The sequence below is a fragment of the Camelus bactrianus genome, chromosome 13 (genome assembly GCF_048773025.1).
Source record: "Camelus bactrianus isolate YW-2024 breed Bactrian camel chromosome 13, ASM4877302v1, whole genome shotgun sequence".
NCBI classification, from domain to species: domain Eukaryota; kingdom Metazoa; phylum Chordata; class Mammalia; order Artiodactyla; family Camelidae; genus Camelus; species Camelus bactrianus.
This window is the reverse complement of record NC_133551.1, coordinates 46,469,846-46,492,248: the sequence shown is the minus strand read 5'-3', so window position 1 is coordinate 46,492,248 and position 22,403 is coordinate 46,469,846. Positions and strand designations below refer to the sequence as shown.

General features: G+C 34.9%; 1 protein-coding gene and 1 pseudogene across 4 annotated transcripts in view; one reads left to right on the top strand and one right to left on the bottom strand.

Moving 5' to 3' along the window:
- Nucleotides 1–22,403, top strand: part of MAST2 (microtubule associated serine/threonine kinase 2) — a 174,904-nt gene that overhangs the window by 27,517 nt on the left and 124,984 nt on the right. The gene's annotated exons all lie outside the window — the stretch shown is intronic.
- LOC105065988 (arginine-fifty homeobox-like) overlaps nt 11,161–22,403 on the bottom strand; it is a 28,521-nt pseudogene continuing 17,278 nt past the window's right edge.

The following is a 22,403-nucleotide window of genomic DNA, read 5'->3' as shown; positions in this document are numbered from 1 at the left end:
TTCTGCCTGTTTATTGCATTTTGTACCCTTTTACCCTCAGTGGTCCTGCCTCTTTACTTAAGGTACCCATTTACTTTCTGCTGATTTCACACTCTTGTAGGACAAGGCACACTAGTAATTTGCAGGGTACAATAACAGAAGTTTGTTCCTATTAAAATATAAACTCACCTACTCTTTGGGACCATAAATCTTTTGGGTTGGCATATAAGGAATAGAAAGCTTTGTCCATTTGTTCGTCCTGGGAAGTGGGGTAGGGGAAGATGTCTTCTTACAGAAGGTGAGAAATTAATTTTTGGATCAAAAGGTTTCCTCATATGACCTGAAGTTTGTGACTTCTAGGCCACAAGGAGAATCAGGGTCATTTGTGAAATTTCCCCAACTGTTTGTTTTGAAAATATCAAACCTACAGAAAAATGCAAAGAATGGTACAATGAATACCTGTACATAAGCTTACTTAGAGTGACCAGTTTGGTTGTAAATTTACATTTTGACACATTTGTTTTGTCTGTGTATGTGTGTATATATTTTTTCCTGAAGATTTCAAAGCAAGTCACAGACATTATGCTACCTCACCCCTAAGAATTATTTCCTAAAATCAAGGACAATCTCCTAAATAACCTTAGTATATAGTGGCCCTTTGAACAACATGCATTTGAACTGAGTAGATCCACCTATATATATGGATTTTTCCCAACTGTAAGTGTTAGTACCACTAATACCACCATCCATGGTTGGTTGAATCCTTGGAAACGAAACTGTGGATGGGGGGGCCAACAGTAAAGTTATAAGTGTATTTTCCACTGTGTGGGAGATGGGGAGGGCTGTGGCAATGTCAGCACCCCTAACCCCTGTGTTCTTCAAGTCACCTGTATCATCAGATTTAAGAAGTTTAACATGAATTTAAGATAAAATCATATTCAAATTTCCCCACTTGTTCTCAGCATGTCTGTTAAAGCTCTGCCTCTCTCCTCTTATAACCTCTGGAATGTTTAAAAAAAAAAAGATGATCCATGTACCATCATAGAGATTTTGATCCAATGGGTCTGGGGTGGTCCCAGGCATCCGTATTTTCTTTAAAGCATTATACCATCTTAGAGCATGCACCCTTTTGAGAACTGCTGCCACTAAGGCAAAGCTGAATGTTTCACTTTAAGGTGGTTTGTTGCAGAGGAAATTCTTGGACTGAGTTTGCTTAAGTCCTAGCCTAGGCCAACTGAAGTAGAGTATTCCTGAATTACTTTTTTTTTTTAAAGCTTATTCAGATATAAATCACATATGAGAAAATTCACTTACATTGTACAATTAAGTTATTTTTAGTATATTCATAGATACATGGAACCATTTACTGGAATCAATTTTAGAACATTTTTATCACTTCAGGAAGAATTCCTGTACCTTTCAGCTATCACCTCCTTATCGTCACATCCCCCTAGCCCTATGTAACCGCTAATCTACTTTCTGCTTCCATAGATTTACCTGTACCATACATTTCATATAAATTGAATCCTATAATGTGGCCTTTTGTGAATGGCTTTTTCACTTAGCATGATGTTTTCAGGGTTCATCTCTTGTGTAACATGTATCAGCACACCATTCCTTTTTCCTGCTGAATAATGTTCCATTGTATGGATATGCCACATTTTGTCTATTTGTCAGTTGGTAGACATTTGGATTGTTTCTTTCTTTAGACTATTATGAATAATGCTGCTGTGAACATTTGTTTATAATTTTCTTACTGACAGTTTTAATTTTTTTTGGGTATATACCTAGGAGTGGAATTACTGGGTTGATGGTAACACTCTGTTTGATTAAACATAACAGTGTTTGATAAATTGAAGTGTATAAGGGTTTTGATTTCCTTACATCTTTATCAACATTTGCTATTGTCTATCTTTGATTTTAGCCATCCTAGTAGGTCCAAAGTGGTATCTGTGGTTTTGATTTGCATTTTCCTAATGACTAATAACATTGGGCATCTTTTCATGTGATTATTGGCCATTTATATATCTTCCTTGAGGAAATGTATATTCATATTCTGCCCATTTAAAAAATTGTGTTATTTATCTTTTTTATATATGGATTTGTAAAAAAAAATTGCTTCTTTAGACCTGAATCCAGTTACTTCTTTCTTCCTAGGGATCTGCCTTTTATTTCCTCCTGTGCCTTTCTTTCCTGAGCTGTTTACTTAATGATGGTAACAGACTAGTTCCTCCCTTTCCATTCTCCTACCCAAGGATTTCCAGTTGGATATTTTATGTTTGGTGCACATTTGATAGTATTGAATATCTTTTCCTGCTTTGACTTAATTTACACTGGAATATACCTTGATGCCACTCCAGTTTCTGGCTGTGACATTTCTGAAAAATCTGTCCTACAAAATATTCTCATTGCTAATAGAGTTATGGCTATATAGAGTCCATAGACACAGCCTCCAGAGAAGTATTGGGTCAACACAATTCACATATAACAACAACAAAAAAATTAAAAATAACAAAACATAACATTTAATGAAATGTTAATTATGACTTAAAAAGTAACTAAAAGGGGACAAGAATTGTGTTAGATACAATTATTGGGGAGGTAATTTGCAGCAAGTTGGATTTGACCAGAGTCTGGAGAATGGATAGCCAAAACCTTTAATGTAGTACATATTTTAATTTGAGGACATCTGGGTGATATGTGTTTATGAGGAGATTTTTGGACTGCTCCCTTATTTCCTAGTATCTATTGAGAGGATTTTTCTGAAGGCCCAATTTACCCTTATACGTAGAAACCACGATTCCAGTTTGTAGTTTCCAGGGCATGTATAAAAAGGATCATACAATCATATTGCTGTATTGTATGTTCCTAGGGATGGGGAAAAACTTAGATGACATCTTGTCCAAGATTAAGTATTCATCTTAAAATATGTGTATACACATATATACATATATTTATATAATACATATAATACCTAATGTATACATATATGTATATATATACTAGATTTTAGCTGTATGTGTGTGTATATATATGTATGTGTGTATATATATAAATATATCAATCATCTTTAAAATAAGGTTAATTCATGCTTTGCTTTCTCATGAATATCTCATAAGTAGTATCTGCAACTTTGATATTTGTCTTCTGTATTTCTGACATAAATCCATTTATCCATATCAGCATGTCTAACACTCACTCCATCTATTTATTCTGCCTCTCTAGTCCCCTAAACCAGATCTTCCTTGGTTGTTCTCTGTCTTGTTAAATAGCACCAGCACCTCCCCTGCCCCATTCCTCCTGCTCCAGTTAGTCCAAAACCAGAGACCTGGAAGTCTGTTTTGACTCTTCCTTTGCCCTTACTCTCTCCGCGTTCAATCACTGAGCAAGTCCTAGCTTCTATCATCTCTAAGTGGCCTACTTTTTTTCCCACCACAGATGTGACCCAGTCTAAGCCACACTTGCAGTCTTTTAGGTCATTACCAGGGCCTCATTACTGTTAACGCTGTATTCAGTCTTCCTCCTTTTCAACTACTCTCTACTCTAAAGCCTATTCTTTGAAAAACACAAATCTGATTATGTCTCTTCTTACTTTTTTTCTATTAGCTTTATCTTCCAAATTTTTTATTTGGTTAATATTTATCCAGCATCAATGTTTAAAATCTTTGCATAGCTTCCTATAGTGTTATTATAAAATACAGTAATTAGTAATTAGTGAGTAGATGAGTTTTCATTGACATTAGCAAATTGGGAATGGAATTAGACAGAGATCACAGATGGAAAGATTAGGCTTGGATGCTTTTTCTCTGAAATCAGCCTATTGGATTCATGTAATTTATACTGAGCTTGGCCTATTCAGTGAATTGTACCGAATATTGACATTTTAATAGGAGGGATGTAAATCACAAGAATGTTAATTGACAGGATTTGACTAATTCTCCAAATATACTTTTGAGATTCTTTCTTTAATTTATTGACAGATGTGGCCTTTACAGGAATGATGCCTTTATAGGAAATGATCATATGCAAGTAATGACTCTTTCTATCATCATGTTCCTAGTTGATGTGTAACATTGTATCTGGTATGTAGTAAGCAATGTATAATTACTCATTAAAGGAATAAAGAACTTTCTGGAATACCTTTGCTAATGTTACAGCTGGTTAGATTAATACTTGTTTGAAATATAATGTCCACAAAAGAAGGTTGATTTAATGTGTCAGTACCAGCCTGAAATGATGTCACACAGACCTCTATTCTTGTCCTTGTCTTAATTGTCATTTTTATCAGTTTATTAGATAAAGGTACTGAAGAAATGCTTATCACATATGCCGACGGCACATTTCCCATGTTGAATGTTAAATTCAGTCAGGGCTTCACAAACAGAAATGATGGTTCAAGAAGAACCAGCAGTGGGGAGGGTATAGCTCAGTGGTAGAGCATGTGCTTAGCATGCACGAGGTCCTGTGTACAATCCCCAATGCTGCCATTAAAAAAAAAAAAAAAAAAAGAAGAATTAGCAAAATGAGATTTAACAGAGAGGAAAGTTCTTTGAAAAGCCAAAAATCAAAACTGGATTGAAGTTTGAATTCAAGTCAAGTTCTAAGACACTTTAATTACCCTAAAAGGAAAACCCTTATTCATTAAGCAGTCACTCCATTTTACCTTCATCCCAGCCCTGGTAACTACCAATCTGTATTATGTCTCTATGGATTACCTATTTTGGATATTTCTTATAATAGAATCATACAGTATGTGATCTTTTGTATCTGGCTTCTTTAACTTAGCATAATGTTTTTGAGGTTTATCCATATTGGAGCATGTATCAGTTCTTTATCCCTTTTTATAGCTGAATAAAACCCCATCAAATGGATATACCACATTTTGCTTATCCATTCATCAGTTGATGGACGTTTGGTTTTACCTTTTGGTTATTATGAATAATGTTGCTGAGAGCATTCATGTGCAAATATTTATTTGAGTTCCTGGTTTCAATTACTTTGGGTATATTTCAACCTAGGAGTAGAATTGCTGAATCATTTGGTAATTCTGTTTAATTTTTTGAGGCACCAATAAGCTGTTTTCCACAGTGGCTGCATCATTTTGCATCTCTGCCTGCAATGTGTGAGGGTTTCATTTTTTTCCTATATATTTTCCAATAATGTTATTTTCTGTTTTTTTTCCCTCTAATTATAGCTATCCCGGCAGGTATTAAGTGGTATCTCATTGTGGCTTTGATTATTATTGTATTTTTAACTTAAAAATATTTCAGAATTCAAAAACAAAACAAATAAAACAATTCATGAGCATTTGAAAAAGAATTTCAGAATTTTTTTGAGGTGGCAGATATGGTGTATGCTTTTAAAGGAATTAGAAATCCAAGATACTACTTAGAACCTTTTCCCATTGTTCTTAACTATTATGATTATTCTTTAATTTTCACATGTGACTTCAAAGAAAAACACCCATAGATACCTGCTTTGCCTACTTCTGTGTTACAGAGATCACAAACTTAGCAACTTCCCCTTTCAATCTTACCTTTCTGCAGCTGTAGCTTTGCATTTTTACTGTAAAAGTTGGAGATATTTATATCTGTCTCTTAATTAGTTTTTTTGAGGTTTAATTTACATAGAATAAAGTTTACCCATTTTAAGTATACAATTTGATAAGTTTTCACAGGTGTATACAATTGTGTCACCATCACCACAATCATGATATAAATATAGAAAATCATGATATGGAAATTTCTGTCTCCCTAAAATGTTCCCTTATTTCCCTATGTAGTCTGTTCTTTTCCCCGAGATCCAGCCCTTGGCAACCATTGACTTGCCTTCTGTCATTGTGGTTTTTGTCTTTTCCAGAATGTCATATAAATGGAATCATATAGTTTGTAATCTTTTGTGTTTGACTTCTTTAACTTAGCATAATGGTTTTGAGATTCATCCATGTTGTTTTGAGAATCAGGAGTTCCTTTTTACTGTTGACAGTATTCCATCGACATGGGTATATTAGACTTTGTTTTTCCACTCACTGGTTGATGATCATTTTGATTGTTTCTAATTTTTGCCTGTTACGGAGGAAGCTGCTGTGAAAGTTCGTGTACAAGTGTTTGTGTGGACTTTTGCTTTCATTTCTTCTGGGTAAATGCCTAGGAATGAGATTACTGGAGTGTATGGTAAGTGTAACCCAAGCAGTCTTTTTGGAAAGTGACAAGATTATTTCAATTTTATATTGAAAAGCAGAGGGTCTAGAATAAGCAAAACAATACTGAAAAAGAAGACCAAAGTTGGAGGACTCACCCAACCTGATTTTATGAGTTTCTGTAAAGGTACAGTAATTAAGACATTGTGATATTATTGTAAAGGTAGACACAGATCACTAGAACAGAATAGAAAGTTTAGAAATAGACAAATGTGCCAAGGTAATTTAATGGGGAAAAAATAGTCATTTCAATAAATGGTGCTAGAACAGTTTACATGGGGAAAAAATGAACCTTGATTCTTAACCCATGCTGTATACAAAAAATTAACTTGAAATGGATAATTGACCAAATATAAAAGCCAAAGTCATTAAACATATAGAGGAAAACAGGAGAAAATCTTCATGATTTTGGGTGAGGATAGGTTTCTTGGAACACTAAAAGCACAAGCCATAATTGGGAAAAATTTTGACTTGGGAAAAAGAAAAAATTTTGCCCTTGAGTATTTATTTTTAATGGGATAGGGACAAACTGATCCATTTTGAGTTAATTTTTGTATATGGTGCAAAGTGGTGGTGGGGGTCCAACTTCATTCTTTCGTGTGTGGATACACACTTGCTATCTATCCTTTTAGAGTTAGGATAGACATCTAGAATAAAGGAGATCAATTTTAGAGCTATAGATAGAGATTTGGAAGCTGTGGATTAAATCATCATGCAAGAAAGTACAGAGAATGAGAAGGAATGTAGGGGAGTGTGAACAATTTATATGTGAAAAGTCAAGTAGTATAAAATAGTGAAGTGTTTAATTTAGTAAGAATTATGGGAGTTTAGATTAAAAAGTGTAGTCACTGCCTATTGTATTGATTTGAGAATCACTGTTCTTTCCACTCTTGGTTCTTTTGTGTAAGAGGAGCATGTTTCTAATGCCACCTAGTGTCTTTTCAAAGGTATAAGAATAATGCTTCATAAGAGGTTTTTTAGAAGTTGGGAGATTTTCATTAGATTGAACAGGTTATTAACCTAGTTGCTTATTCTCAAAGGCATCCTTAATAGGAAAGTAAAAGAATAGGCTAATTCTTTTGCCTGAACAAATACAGAGCTTAATTTTGTGTTGGATTATTAAACATGTTTTATCATCTCTTCTGTGATGGTTTGTAAAGAATTTAAGGTGCATAGCCTTAAAAATCGTAGCTTCCATATTTTTAAGAAGCATTTAAAATTAAATAAATTTTTAGATAAATTAATTGATTGATTAGGACTATTGAAAGCCATCTTATTGTATTTGTTGAGGGTTATAATACATGATAGAATGTTTATACATAAAGTTTTTTTTTCAGTTTTATTAGGTAGAATTGTTACAATTTGATTGCACATATACAATATATTGCATGTAAATACATATACACAATATACTGCACATATTTTTAAAAATTTACATGTATGTATTGTTCATTGTTTCTAAGAATGTTTAGAGCTTTAGCTTTTTAAACTTACCTAGTTATCAAAGGAATAAAGCCAACTACAAAATAAGAATTCAGAAAGATACATACACCCCGCTATTAGCAGCAACATTATTTATAATTGCCAAGATATGGAAATATTCTAAGTGCACATCAATAGATGAATGGATAAGGAAGATGCAGCATATATATCGTAATGGAATACAACTCACCCATAAGAAAGAAGGATATTTTGCCATTTGCGGCCCTTCATTCACTTTTCTTTTTTCATTTCAAAAACCAGAATTTTATAGCTGACATAAACAATTCAGTTTCATCAAAAACAACAAAATACCTAGAAATAAACTTAACCAAGGAGGTTACCTATACTCTGAAAACTGTAAAACATTGATGAAGGAAATTGAAGATGATACAGAGAAATAGAAGGATATCTTGTGCTCTTGGATTGGATGTTTATGCAAGTTTTTGATAAAGTGTCATATATGTAGAAAAGTATTATTAAATCACCAGTTAAAACTTACAGCTACAGCTTTTGTTCTTTTTGTTGTTGTTGTTGTTTTAAATCTTGTACAAAAGATCCTTTAAGTGGGGGAGGGTATAGCTCAGTGTTAGGGTGGGTGCTTAGCATGCATGAGGTCCTGGGTTCAATCCCCAGTACCTCCATTTAAATAAATTAATAAATGAATAAACCGAATCCTCCCTCTCCCCAAAGAAGGTCCTTTAATTGGACCATTAATAATCGTGTATTGCTATGTATGGGTATAATGAACAGTGCTGAGGAAAGATTGAAAAGTACTGATATTGATACATTCTGTCATGTAAACAGAATTATTAGAGATATTTGATCTGGGAATAGAGAACTCATACTTCCTAGACCCTACACCTGTATGTTCTCTTACATATATTCTCTTTTGTTTTCTCAGGAACATTGTGAGGTAATCAACATTATCCTATTTTACATGTGAGGAAATTAATGCCTGCAGAGATTTGTTCATTTGTCCATTCATTCCACAGATATTTAGAAAGTGCCCACTATGTATCACTGGTGTACTGGGTGCCTGCATACAACAATGAACAGAACAAATTCAAGTACTTTGCTCTAGGATAGTTAGTGAATGTTAGAGCAGAAATTCAAAACTGGGTCTGACTCAGGTCTATTTCAAGACTTGTAAGTAAGTGGAAAGTCTTTGGCAAGTTGGATAATTTGAATTGCTTTTTTTTTTTTCTGAATTTATTGATACTCACTTTTCTCCACTATTCAGATATTGAAGATTTTGATCAGGATTACATTTAGGGAAAGTTTTACTTGGTTTTGATTACAAAAAATTTTTTCTTTGAGTTGAAAGGAATTTCTCCTCTTTAGAGTAGACAAATAAAAATGAAAATGCATTTAATTTTATTCCACATATTAGTTAGGGTTCTGGCTGGAAACAGAACAGACAGATTATAATATAATAAAGAGATATAGACAGGACTTAGTGAAATGGCAACATATACACAGTACCTTCTTCTTAACAATCACTTGGTGCTGTTACCAATCCTAGGCCTGAAAGTGTGAGGGAAGGAATTGACCCTTGGAATTTGGAGACAGAGGAGGCTGTGTATAGAAGGTGACCTGACAGTGGGCATGACTCGTGGTAGTGGGATGCAGCCTGCCTAACACAACCCTACAGCGACCAACCCAGGAGAATGAATCTCCCTGACTCTTCCTTACCCTCTTTTCTTTCTCCTACCTCCTGCTGGTGCTACCTATTGGCTGATATCATCTGGACAGAAGAGGGTAAGGATACCTGTTGACATAGTTATAATGATTCTGCATTTGGGGGTATAGTAGATGATCTGGGGGGGGGCAAATGGATGATATCCTGTACACCTTGCAAATATTTTAAACATTGAACTTATTTATACATAGTTTTGACTATGAATTACTTTATGTTAAATAATGCAGTTTTATTCAAAGCACTGTTAATTCTTTTTTTCATAAACCTATTTTTGAGATTGTCTTCATCCCAGAAACCATCTCTTGTAGTTCAGAAATTCTATTCCACAGTTCTCTGGTTCATTAAAATACATGTAAATATAGCATTTACTGCATCTTAATTTTAAATTTGTATATGTAAAAATGTTTTTTAAAAGAATAAGATATAGTAGCAAATAGCAAATTTGCTGGAATATTCTGGAAACCTTTCATTTAATAAATTTCATTTTCAAATGGGAAATTAGAGGACTTGATAATGACTCCTAGACTCTTATATGGAATTGCATACATTGTTCCTTTTGCTTAGATTTGCAGTCAACTTCTGTACATCCTTTAAGATCCAGCTCAATGATTCCCTCCATTGTGAAGACTTCTGTGACTCCCCTATCCTGAACAGAATTGTTTAACCTTATTTGTGCCACAATTAGACTTTATACAAAGTTTATTACTATATATATAGGTGGTGGACTCTAAGAGTGTGAATGAAGATTGAATGTTTAAACCAGTTACCACTGTTAGAAGATGCTTAGTTTTGTGCAAATTACTTAACTTCACTGTAATGCTTTTCCTTCTTTGTCCAATAGGAATAAAAATGTCTAAAATAGTTATTCTCTTTTTGTTCTAAGTGTTATATGAATTTGTATTTGTAAAGTTCTTAGAACAGTGCTTGGTACATAGTAAACTCTAGGAAATATTAGATGCTAATATTATTATTGTGCAAATCTTTTCTTATCTACTAGCTTTGAGCAGTTGCATCTCTTTACACTTTGATTCCAGAGCATGGCACAATGAACAGCATGTAGTGGAATCTCTGAAAGCATTTGCAAAATGAATTGGTTTTGAGTGTTCTGATATTCTTGTTCTTTTGACACTTAGTCTCTAAAATTCTGAATAACTTCTACTGTAAAGGTTATGAAGGGTGTTTTCAAACCCCTTCTCTCCATGAACATGTCTCTTTTCTTTTTTCTCATTGGGTTTACATTTGTAAATATTGCTGGGAATCTTGGTAGAAGATCCTATCCATCACTAGACTGTATGCTTCCTGATAGCAGGATTTGTTTATTACAAAAATTTCCCTCTATCCACTGTTCCCTGCAACAGCCATCTAACATAATATTTACTGTTTGTATGCAGTAGTTGGATCAGTGAAGGTTACGTGAAAATCAGTTTTTCTAAAAATTGTTTACTTACGGTGTTTGACCCAAGTCTTTTTTTTTTTAGCTTCCAAGTGAGTTGTCATTCCCCATTTTTGTGGTTTTCTTTTTCCTTTTTTTAATACTATCTGACATTTATTAGTATTTTGATCAGAGTTGTCATTCCCCATTTTTGCAATTTTCTTTTTTTAAAAAATACTGCCTGACATTTATTAGTACTTTAATCAGAGAAATCCAAAGTCTATCTTGCTACTGGAGGGGTTCTGGAATTGTAGGTTCTTTCAGGCTGTAGACTGGCTGCAAAGCTCCAGCTTGTCATACTGAACCAGGTTTGCCCAGGAGATAAATGTACAGCTGGACCAGCAAAGATTCTAAGAGAGGAACTCTATTCTAACTGGGCCTTGTTGGTGAGAGATACTGATATAGAGAGTGGAAAGAAGAGCTGGCTATCTCATCTTCATCAGGAAAGCTGTACATTTCCACTTGGGCTGTATCATAGGCATCAGAGTATAAAGCAGGAACGGAGGCCGCTGGCCTCTCCAACTGAGGATCTTGGATTTGGACATCACTGGTAGGACTCTCAGTGAGGATAGAGTCCCCTGCCCAACTGAAAAGGCCTAAGGGCTGAGGTGAAGAGGGAGCTACAGAAATCTGAAACCGTAGGGGGAAAAATGAGGACTTGTGATGCTGTTGGCACATTCTTGGCTGGAAGGATCTGGTTTGGTGGCTTCAGCGATTTTTGTTGCTGCTGCTGCTGTTTCCTCATTTTGAACCACTGATTCCTGAACCCAGTCTTTACCGGGTTGAGTCTAGTAGGTTGAGTTTTAAAGCAAGTTTTCTCTGGAGATTTTTATCTGGAAACATGTTGCAGCTAAACAGAGCCTCCAACTCTTTGTGCTGGGTTTCGGTGAATGAGGTGCATCCTTGGTGCTTCTTCCATTTCTTGGGACCAACTGGTATGTGAATCATCCTGAGAGTTCATGCTGGAATCATCCATATAGATAAAAGGATCTGGCTGGGAGTTCTCTTGGGCCATTTTGTTCATCGGGGTGCTGACATCTGGCAAAGAAAGCCTGTCGTAAATTCCCTTGGGGTGCCTATTTTTAAGCTTGCTTGATGTGTTTCTCTGGAAATGCAATTCCTTTAGTGTCACAATTTTCTTATCTATAGATTGTCTAGAGTACAAGACTGGTTCAAGCATGTGCAGACTGGTAGCCTTAAAAGAGGAATGTTAAGAAAGAGTAGTGTGCAGAAAAGAGTTAACAAGTCCTGAGACTGCTATCCTTAAAAAGGCCTGCATGCAAGATTAGCCCTTGGTGAGCTTCTGGGAACTTGGATAGTAAACTGTTTCTTACACAGATAAAACTTCCCCTAAATAATAAGAGTGACTGACTGTGCTTGGACTGTACAATGTGAATACCTACTTTACCAGAAGCCTGGACTTTTGGTATGTAGTTGGCAGAGTGTGCCTATGTAACCAGCTTCAGTAAAAACTTTGAGCACTGAATCTGATGAACTTCACTGGTTAGGCAGCATTCCAAGCATGTCGTCAAAATTTGTTGCTGGAGGAATTAAATGTGTCCTTTGTGACTCCACTGGGAGAGAACTCTTCAAAGCTTGCCCTGGTTTCCTCTGGGCTTTGCCCCATGCACCTTTTCCCTTTGCTGATTTTCTTTTGTATCCTTTTGCTGTAATAAGTTTTAGTCATGAGTACAAGTATATGCAGAGTCTTATGAGTCCTAGAGAATTGTTGAACCTCAGGGTGGTCTTGGGGGTCCCTGATAAAGGGAGCTTTTGAAGGGCTTATAGAAATGGTGAAAGGTAACTCCCCAGATTTACTTTAGTGGTCAGGGTTGAAGATTGTTTTACGTGTAATTAACTTCAGGTCATTTCACAGTACTTGAGACTGTGCCATCTTTTCCTCTACCATTTTTTTGCCCAGAAACTGGCATTACTTGCCTTTTACCCAGAGGTTAACGTTGCTTCTGCCACATCCTGTTTTTCATGGCACATAAAGCCAATGGAAAGAGCTGGGCTCTATTTTCTTGGCCTGTTACCTCCTTGTAGTGTATCTTATTTTAATAATTTTTATTCAGTTAATGTTATTTATGTGGCCGTTTTATTAAGTATTATGCTGGGAGCTATGGGTGATAAAAAAAAAAAAGAGTAAGACACATAGCTCTTAAGCTACCCCTCTCTGTTTTGTTTTTCTGTACTTCTCCCAAGATTAATATAACTCTCTTCTGTCTTTTCTTTGCCTCAGAATTTCCTGATTCGTATTTTCTGTTTGTGAATACATTTAGCAGTTTACTCAGGCAGTTAAAAAAAAAACTGCCTAGAATGTCCATCTTATATCCCCATACTTGCAAAATTGTTTTGTACCACATAAAATGACAGGAACCCATGGTTGGGTGTGCACACAAGTTGTGTGTGTGTGTGTGTGTGTGTGTGTGTGTGTGTGAGATTTATTACTGTGTTAAATGAGGGAGAATTGTAGACTTAAAATTTTCCATCACTGCTTAACATATGGAATGTATATATAATAAGCATCTTAGTAATAACACAAGCACTGATAGGGTAAACTGAACCTGTGGTAGTCTAGTTGGTTCCATATGAAGCTAATTTGCAAATTTCAGCCTAAGCTGTTTATTACATAGAGACATGTATTCCTCTGTTGCAGAACCTGGGAAATAATCTTGCTCTATAGATTGTTGTAAAGTTGGAGGTAGATTGACCAAAGTTGGTAACCATTCTCTAGGCAGAGAGCTATAAAAAGGAGGTAATGTAAGTATAATTATAATTTTAAGGATAATATTTAGATTTGCCTTTATATTAGGGTTATGGTATCTCTGGGCTTTAAGTTTCCTTCCTAAATCTCATCTATACCATAGATTGAGAAATACTATATCCACATATTGTCTGGATTTTTATTCATTCATCAAAAATGTTTCTAGTGACCATGGGGTGTCAGGATTTAGGGTGAATGGTGGAGAAAATAAGATATATAAGACATTGTCCTTGTTCTCAGAGAACTAAATAATAATTACAGTATAATTGTTATAATAGAAAACTGCATGAGGCATAGTTTGGACACAAGAAGCAGTGATCCCTTCTGAATATGGATGGAAATTAAAAGCTTAATAATGATAATGCTTGAGCTGGATTTTAAAGGAAGATTAGAAATAATCAAAGGATGTTAGGAGTTGTCTATGAGGCAATAAATAACTTCTAGGGACTGAAGGAAAATTTCATGGAAGATATAGTGTTTGAGCCAGATCTGGAAAGATAAGTAAGATTTAGACATGAATAGGTTTGGGCAGGAAGGAGGACTTTCTGGAGTAAGGAACATGAAATAAAGGTATGATTGTCTAAAATCCTAGAAATAGCAAGTAGTTCGTTTTGGCTGGAGCATAGAGTTGACGTACTCATACTGTGTGGTAGTCACTATGCCTAGTGCTGGCTCCATCTTTAAATAAAACAGACATGGTCCCCATCTTCATGGAGCCTAAGGGAGAGAGTGAAGTGGTACATGAAGTTATGAACAGTGGGTTGGGTAGATTGGATTAAAGAGCAAGGGAGGCTAGATGTTAAGGGAGGCATTTGGACCTCATTTTTAGGTAGTGGGGAGCCACTGAGGAGTATCAAAATGGTTGAAAAGTTTGATTAGGGCACTGTGGAGAAATGGGTAGAGGGAGTCTTTTTGGTAGAGGTGATGACTAGAGTCAAAAGATTGTTTTCAGATAAAAATTTGGGAGGTGGTTGAGGGGGAGAGGGATGGAGAGGGACAGGGAGGGAGATCAGTGTATGTTAAGTGCTCAGAGAGCGTTTTTGACTGAATGCGGGTCTTTGTGTTTGCCCATGTTCTCTACTCCTTGTGTACGTCTCTTGCTTTCCTCATCAGTTGTTTCTTTCACCTTTTCCCACTTTGTGTATCCTTATTCTGATTCCTTTTCTTACTTGGCTTATTTATGAAATATAGTTCAGATTTTTTTTCCTGAAACTAGAGATATAATAGTTATCACCTGCTTAGAAGCCGCCAATGATTATTCTTATAATTACAAAGACTTGATAGATCTCACAGAATGATTTCATTAATCAAACAAACAAACAAACAAACAAACAAAACAAACCCAAGAATAAAGGAGCCAGGACAGATCTAGGGAGTGAAAAAAAGAGCTCTGTTTGGCCATGTCTAATTTGAGGGACCTAAATGCTATTCATACAGTTGGTCAGTAAGCAATTTTGTTTAGAGCTCAGGAAATGTGTGCTGGAGATCAGGCTTCAAGGGGCAAAAAAATCATCAGTGTGAAAATGGTAGTTGAAACTATGAGTGTGGATGAGTTCACCTGGAGAGAACGTGGAAAGATTAAAAACAGATAAACCTTTAGGGGAACCACTCTTCTGTTAGGTGATGATCTCTTCTAGGATAGGGATCATATCTTTCTGAATTTAATAAACCTTTTTGGACTCACCTGTGCCAGTTGTGCTGGGTGCACAGAGAAGAATGAGATATAGTCTTTGTGCTTAGCACGATCTCAGGCTTTCAGGACAAAGAGAGACATGTAGTGAACAGTGCAGAGCAAAAGATGTTATAAGGGAGGGAGAGAAACTGCTGTTGAGTCTTGAATTTTCAGTAACTGTTCCATTATGTGTCATTCAGTGTGATTAGGAGGTTAAGTTTCTTGTTCTTGTTAAGCAGTATAATCGATTTGTGAATGTTTTATATTTCTGTATTTAAAGAAGAAAACTAGTCCTTTCAACAAATTAGTTTTCTTCTATGTATGTTGTCCTTGATTATAATTTTTCTGTAGACTAGTAGTATTAAATGGGGTAAAAAGATGCTTGCCACTATGCTTTCAATGAAAATGCCTGGAGAATTAATTATGAATAGGAAGATTTATATTGAAACAAATCATATAATTTCTCTTAATGAGTGGTAAGAATTGACTCCTCTTCCTCCTGTTCATTTGGTAACCTTTAGCAAATGTTTAGTATTTCTGTCTAGGTTGTATGGAAGGTACAGGGGTGAAAAAAACAGACATAATTCTTGTCCTTGTGGAATCTAGACCCTCAGGAGAGTGACAGATACTAATATATTTTTAAAGGAATATGTATATAATTATAAATCAGCATTGACACAATTGTATAGCTATAAATGGCAATGAATGATTAAAGTTAGATCAGTACTATCAAAGAAGAATCGTAGCATTTAAAATGTATTTTGCTACAAATGAATGCATCTGGGTGTTTTGTTTACCTGGTATGACTGTATGGAATTGCAGTCATGTTTTCTGTACAGTGACATTTGAGCTGCATATCAAAATGCTGGGATTAAGAGCATCTCTGTCTAATGGAAAAAAATTTTATGAGACATTTTATTGTGTCTTACAGTTGTTTAGTTTAGTTTCCTGATTATGAATGCTAATATAAATTGCTATGTTATGCCCGTTAAAGGAATTGAGGGGCAGCTAATCCAGCCTTATTGCTCTGAACGATACTAGTTCTCACTACAAGCTTATGATGGCAGTTTTTTAGCTGCATTGTGTTAAAGGGCCTCAGCTGTTTTCCTTCAGCAGCACAATTACTGATGTCAGTGAAAAGCATGGCCCATTGGCGTTTTAGAATATTAGTTTCATGGAAAAGAATAATACATACTTTGGTCATAGGATGCAAAATCCTCTTTGTGCTTAAAATATATTTTTAAAAACTCTTTTAGATTCATACATGGTGTTATTCTACTTGGTATTTGCCTACTTACATAAACAGTCAGATTAACTGAAGTATAGTTATATCCTTCTCTTAGGAGTAATTTATTGGAGACATTAGTATTTCTGCATGAAGCAGCATTTCTTACAGCAGGGCCAGTTTTGAAAGGCTCACTTACTCATGGTTAAAAATAATGACATTTGTTAAATACATCCTATGTGCTAGGGACTATGCTGAGTATTTGAAATGCATTAGTTTATTTGATCCTTATACCAACCCTTTGAAATAGTTATAATTAGTCAGTGTCTAAGTTGAAGAAATGGAGATTTAAAAGAGGGCAACTTACCCAAGTTCACACAAATGGTTCATGATAAAAGTATGGTTTGAATCCAGATCTCTCTTTTTGCAGAGTAAATGCTCTGAATCTCTCTGATGATGTTTCTCCTTATTTTGTAATCACTGTATCTGGGAAATTTCTCTCTTATTTTCACTTGAACCACTTTTGTTGAGAAATTATAGAGAAATCTCTCCTTCCATATTCTCTTAACAACTCCCTTTTCTCATCTAAAACCAGACAAGAAGAATGGAATGTTACAGCAGGTTAAATTTAACTGGGAATTCTGTATTTTTATTTGCTAAACCCAGCAACCCTAAACAGAGGGGCCTCAGAACGGTGGACTTCTTTTAAACAGATGAAGTATTGGTTCCCAAATTTTATTGCAAAAAACATTGAAATCATCTAGAAATCTTTAATATACTGATTCCTGGCTTCCAATCCCAGACATTCAAATTTAATTGGTAGTGGGGGTGACCTGGAGATCAGGATTTTTTAAAGCTCACATTGACTGTGATGTGCAGCAGAGTTTGGGAACCACTGAGATGTGGGAAACTCAAGGTTTTAAGGGAATACTAAAAACCACTATTCAACAGTTTTTCACCATTTCCTCTCAGCATGCTATAGGAACTAAACATGCTGTAATAAATATCCATATTCATGTATCCTTAAATATTGATGCTTCTCTTTCTCTAAAATAGATCCTCTAAAATGGGGTTGCTGGATCAAAAGTTATATGCATATTTTTTAATAGGTGTTATTGTTTTTAATAGTTTACCTTCCACCAGCAATATCTGAATAGAAGACACTAATGCATTTTTCTACGAAACAGAAAAAGACACAGACAAAATTCTAGTTAGGCATGTTTTTCTGTTCCTACCATGGGCTTGAGTCTTTGAAAGCAGAAAGGAAGATATTTCACTTAGTAATGAAAAAGGTAATACAATTTGAAGAAAACTATACGATTTGTATCACAAGAGCTGTCAATGCTAGAATGGCCATTTCTTCATGTTTTCACTCTGATGCTTAGGAAGCTCACAAAGTATTTCCTATCCTTCCTCAGTCAGATGCACCTAACACTGACTTAGTCAGCTTTCCAGACAGGTTTTACATATTGAAGAGTTAGAAAGTAATACTCTTCTCAAGAAGAAAGAAGTGGTTGGGTTCCACCATTTGAAGGTTGCTACTAGTGAATATGGGATGTAGGAAAACCATTTGTTACTTTTTAGAGGCAAATTAGTGAGGAGGGTGGAATTTTAACATGTCAGAATGATAGACTTGTTCCTTCTCTAGTGTCTGCATCTTGTAAATGGTGCCCCAGTCTTGGTAAAAATGCCATCTTTGATAGTTCTCTTTTTCCACCTCCTGATCAGTCCAAGAGCTAATCTAGTTGACTTTTTGTATAGGATACATTCTTAATCTGTGTACTTCCCTTCTTCCCCACCCTGCCAAGCTCTATTGCTAGAACCCCAGTCCAGGCCTCCATTTCTCTAGTCTGAGCTGTTCCAGTAGCTTCTTATTTTATTTCTTTGCACTCTCTTGACCTCCTTACAGATCATTTTCCACAAAGTAGTCAGTTAAAAATTTTTTGAACAAGTTTTTAGAAAGTAGTATATTAAAAAAAAGAAGTGTGTCAGGTTATGTCATTCTCTTGCTTAAAATTACCCAGTGGTTTCCTATTACACGAACAATAAACTTTAAACTTCTCATGGGTCTAGCAAGTTACTATATGATCTGGTCCCTGCCTACTTCTCTGAAGTTATCTTATACAGTAAGCCCTTCTTACTATTCCATTAGTGTTAGTCTTCTTTCTAGATAATGAACGTTCCCACCACAAAACCTTTGCAGTTTATTTTCGCTACAACTGATAAATTTTTGCCTGATCTTTTCGTGACTGAATCTCTTCGAAGTTTTATAATTATAATTATAGATATAATTATTCTTCCTGCATCACACATTGTTTTCTTCATAGCATTTAAGAGCATTTATTTGCATCTTTACCATTGGCAACTTGTGCAGGGTCTGGCTCTGTATTTGGTGAGGTTTTGAATTTTATGTATTAAAGGCATTTTATTAAAATAATCTGTGCAGACTGTCATGGCATACTTGAGGATTTCTGTTTTTTGCCTTGTTCTCTAATGTCCTGACTGCTCTAATTGGTGAAAGGGCAGATCAGAAGTGATGGAAGATTTTGTTCTTTATAATATCTGGTGCAAACTGTCTTTGAGTCTTCCTTATTTGGACCATTCTGCAACATTAGGACACTTCTTTTAGTTTTGGGATTTTAAAGACTTAGAACCATTCTGTAATATTCATTTGTGAGATGTAAGAATTCATCTGTAAGAGGAATATTTTAATGAATAGTTTGATTAATTAAATCAATTAATAAGATTTTAACCTAACCTATGGGAACTGTTTTGACTGCTAACATAATACTTATTAGATTAAATAATGTTTGAAGGTAATTTGTGCTCCTTATAAAAATAACTCATGTAGTAGGGTGTATTAAATTCAGGAATGTAGGGATGGGTGTCAGAATACTAGAGTTAAAGAGTTAATAGAGAACTTCTAGCAATATGATGGACTAACCTAAAACTGAAGAGTCCTCCTCTTGGTCCAAATGCATAGAAATGCTAGATAAAATATACTCTAAAAAAATACAGCAGAACCCCATAGCTGAGCACAGCAAAAGAAAAGAGAATCCCCACTTGTTAAAACCAAAAAGGAAATTGAAAGTTAGAGTAATAATTCTTCAGTAGCTCCTGGTGTGTTTGGACTTAGATATAAGTCTTAGAATTTTGTAAAAATGTTTTTTGTTTCAGTCATTTTTACAGAAAATACATGTTTTAAAAAATGCTTTTTAAATTGAAGTATAGTTGATTTACAATGTTGTCTTAGTTTGAGGTTTACAGCAGAGTAATTCAGTTATACATACATATATATATTCTTTTTCAGATTCTTTTCCATTATAGGTTATTACAAGACATTGTATATAGTTCCCTGTGCTATGCAGTAGGTTCTTATTGTTTATTTTATATATAGTAATGTGTATATATGTCAATTCCAGACTCCTAACTTATCCCCCACTCCTTTCCCCTTTGGTAACCATAGTTTGTTTTCTATGTCTGTGAGTCTTATTTCCAGTTTGTAAATTAGTTCACTTGTATCTTTTTTTTTAGATTCCAAATATAAGTATCATCATATGATATTTGTCTTTCACTGTCTGATTTACTTCACTTAATATTATAATCTCTAAGTCCATCCATGTTGCTGCCAGTGGCATTATTTAATTCTTTTTTATGGCTGAGTAATATTACATTGTGTATGTATATATGTATATACACACATTATATCTTCTTTATCCATTCATCTGTCCATGGACATTTAGGTTGCTTCCATGTCTTGGCTGTTTTAAATAGTACTGCTGTGAACATTGGGATGTATGTATCTTTTGGAATTAGAGTTTTCTCTGGATATGTGCCTAGGAGTGGGATTGCTAGATCATATAATAACTCTATTTTTAGTTTTTTAAGGAATCACCGTACTGTTCTCCATAGTGGCTGCACCAAACTACATTCCCACCAACAGCATGGGGGAGGGGGTTTCCTTTTTCTCCACATCCTTGTCAGCATTTATTATTTGTAGACTTCTTAATGATGGCCATCCTGACCAGTGTGTGGTGACACATTGTTGCAGTTTTAATTTGCATTTCTCTAATAATTAGCAATGTTAAGCATCTTTTCATGTGCCCATTGGCCATCTGTATGTCTTCTTTAGGGAAATGTCTGTTTAGGTCTTCTGCCTATTTTTTTTATTGGGTTGTTTGTGTTTTTGTTATTAAGCTGTATGTGCCATTTGTATATTTTGGAAATTAATCCCTTGTTGGTTTTACCATTTGAAAATAGTTTCTCCCATTCCCTAGGTTGTTTTTTCATTTTGTTTGTGGTTTCCTTTGCTATTCAAAAACTTGTAAGTTTAATTAGGTCCCATTTGCTTATTTTTGCTTTTATTTCCATCACTGACAGATTGAAAAAAAAATGTTTCTGCAGTTTATGTCAAATAGTGTTCTCCCTATGTTTTCCTCTATGAGTTTTATAGTATTTAGGTCTTTAATCCATTTTGAGTTTATTTTTGTATGTGGTATTAGAGAATGTGCTAATTTCATTATTTTACATGTATCTGTCTAGTTTTCCCAACTAACTGAAGAGACTTCTTTTCTATTTTGTATATTCTTGCCTCCTTTGTCATAGATTAATTGACCATAGGTGGGTTTATTTCTGAGCTTTCTATCCTATACCATTGATCTACATGTCTGTTTTCTGCCAGTACCAAACTCTTTTGATTACTGTAGTTTTGTAATATAGTCTGAGGTCAGGGATTCTGATTCCTCCCGCTCCATTTTTCTTTTCTTAAGATTATTTTGGCTATTCAGGATCTTTTGTGTTTCCATACAAATTAAATTTTTTTTTCTAGTTCTGTGAAAGATGCCATTGATAATTTTATAGGGGTTGCATTGAATCTGTGGATTGCCTTGGGTAGTATGGCCGTTCTAACAATGTTGATTCTTCCAGCGCAGGAACATGGTATTCCTTTCCATCTGTTTGTGTCATGTTCAGTTTCTTTCATCAGCATCTTACAGTTTCTGGAATACAGGTCTTTTGTCTCCTTAGGCAGGTTTATTTCTGGATATTTTATTATTTTTGATGTGATGGCAAATGGGGTTGTTTCCTTAATTCTTTTTCTGATATTTTGTTGTTAGTGTATAGAAATGCAACTTATTTCTGTGTAATAATTTTGTATCCTGTAATCCTTTACCAGATTCATTGATGAGCTCTAATAGTTTTCTGGTAGCATTGTTAGGATTTCCTATGTATAGTATCATGTCATCTTCAAACAGTGACAGTTTCATTTCTTTTCTAATTTGGAATCCTTTTACTTCTTTTTTTTCTCTGATTGCTATGGCTAGTACTTTCAAAGCTATGTTGAATAAAAGTGGTGAGAGTGGGCATCCTTGTCTTGTTCCTGATCTTAGAGGAAATACTTTCAGCTTTTCACCATTGAGTATGATGTTAGCTGAGGGTTTGTCATATATGGCCTTTATTACATTGAGGTATGTTCCCTCTGTGCCCACCTTCTGAGTGTTTTTATCATAAATGGATGTTGAATTTTATCAAAAGCTTTTTCTGCATATTGAGATGATCATATGGTTTTTATTCTTCAGTTTGTTAATGTGTTATATTACGTTGATTGATTTGTGGGTATTGAAAAATCCTTGTATCTGTGGGATAAATCCCACTTGACCATGTTGTATGATCCTTTTAATGTATTATTGGAGTTAGTTTGCTAGTATTTTGTTAAGGATTTTTACATATATTCGTAAGTGATTTTGGCCTGTAATTTTCTTTTGTCATGATATCTTTGTCTAGTTTTGGTATCAAGGTGATGGAGGCCTCATAGAATGAGTTTGGAAATGTTATTTCCTCTGCAATCTTTTGGAATAGTTTCAGAAGGATAGGCATTAACCATTCCCTAAATGTGTGGTAGAATTTCCCTTTGAAGCCATCTGGTCCCGAACTTTCGTTTGTTGGGAGTT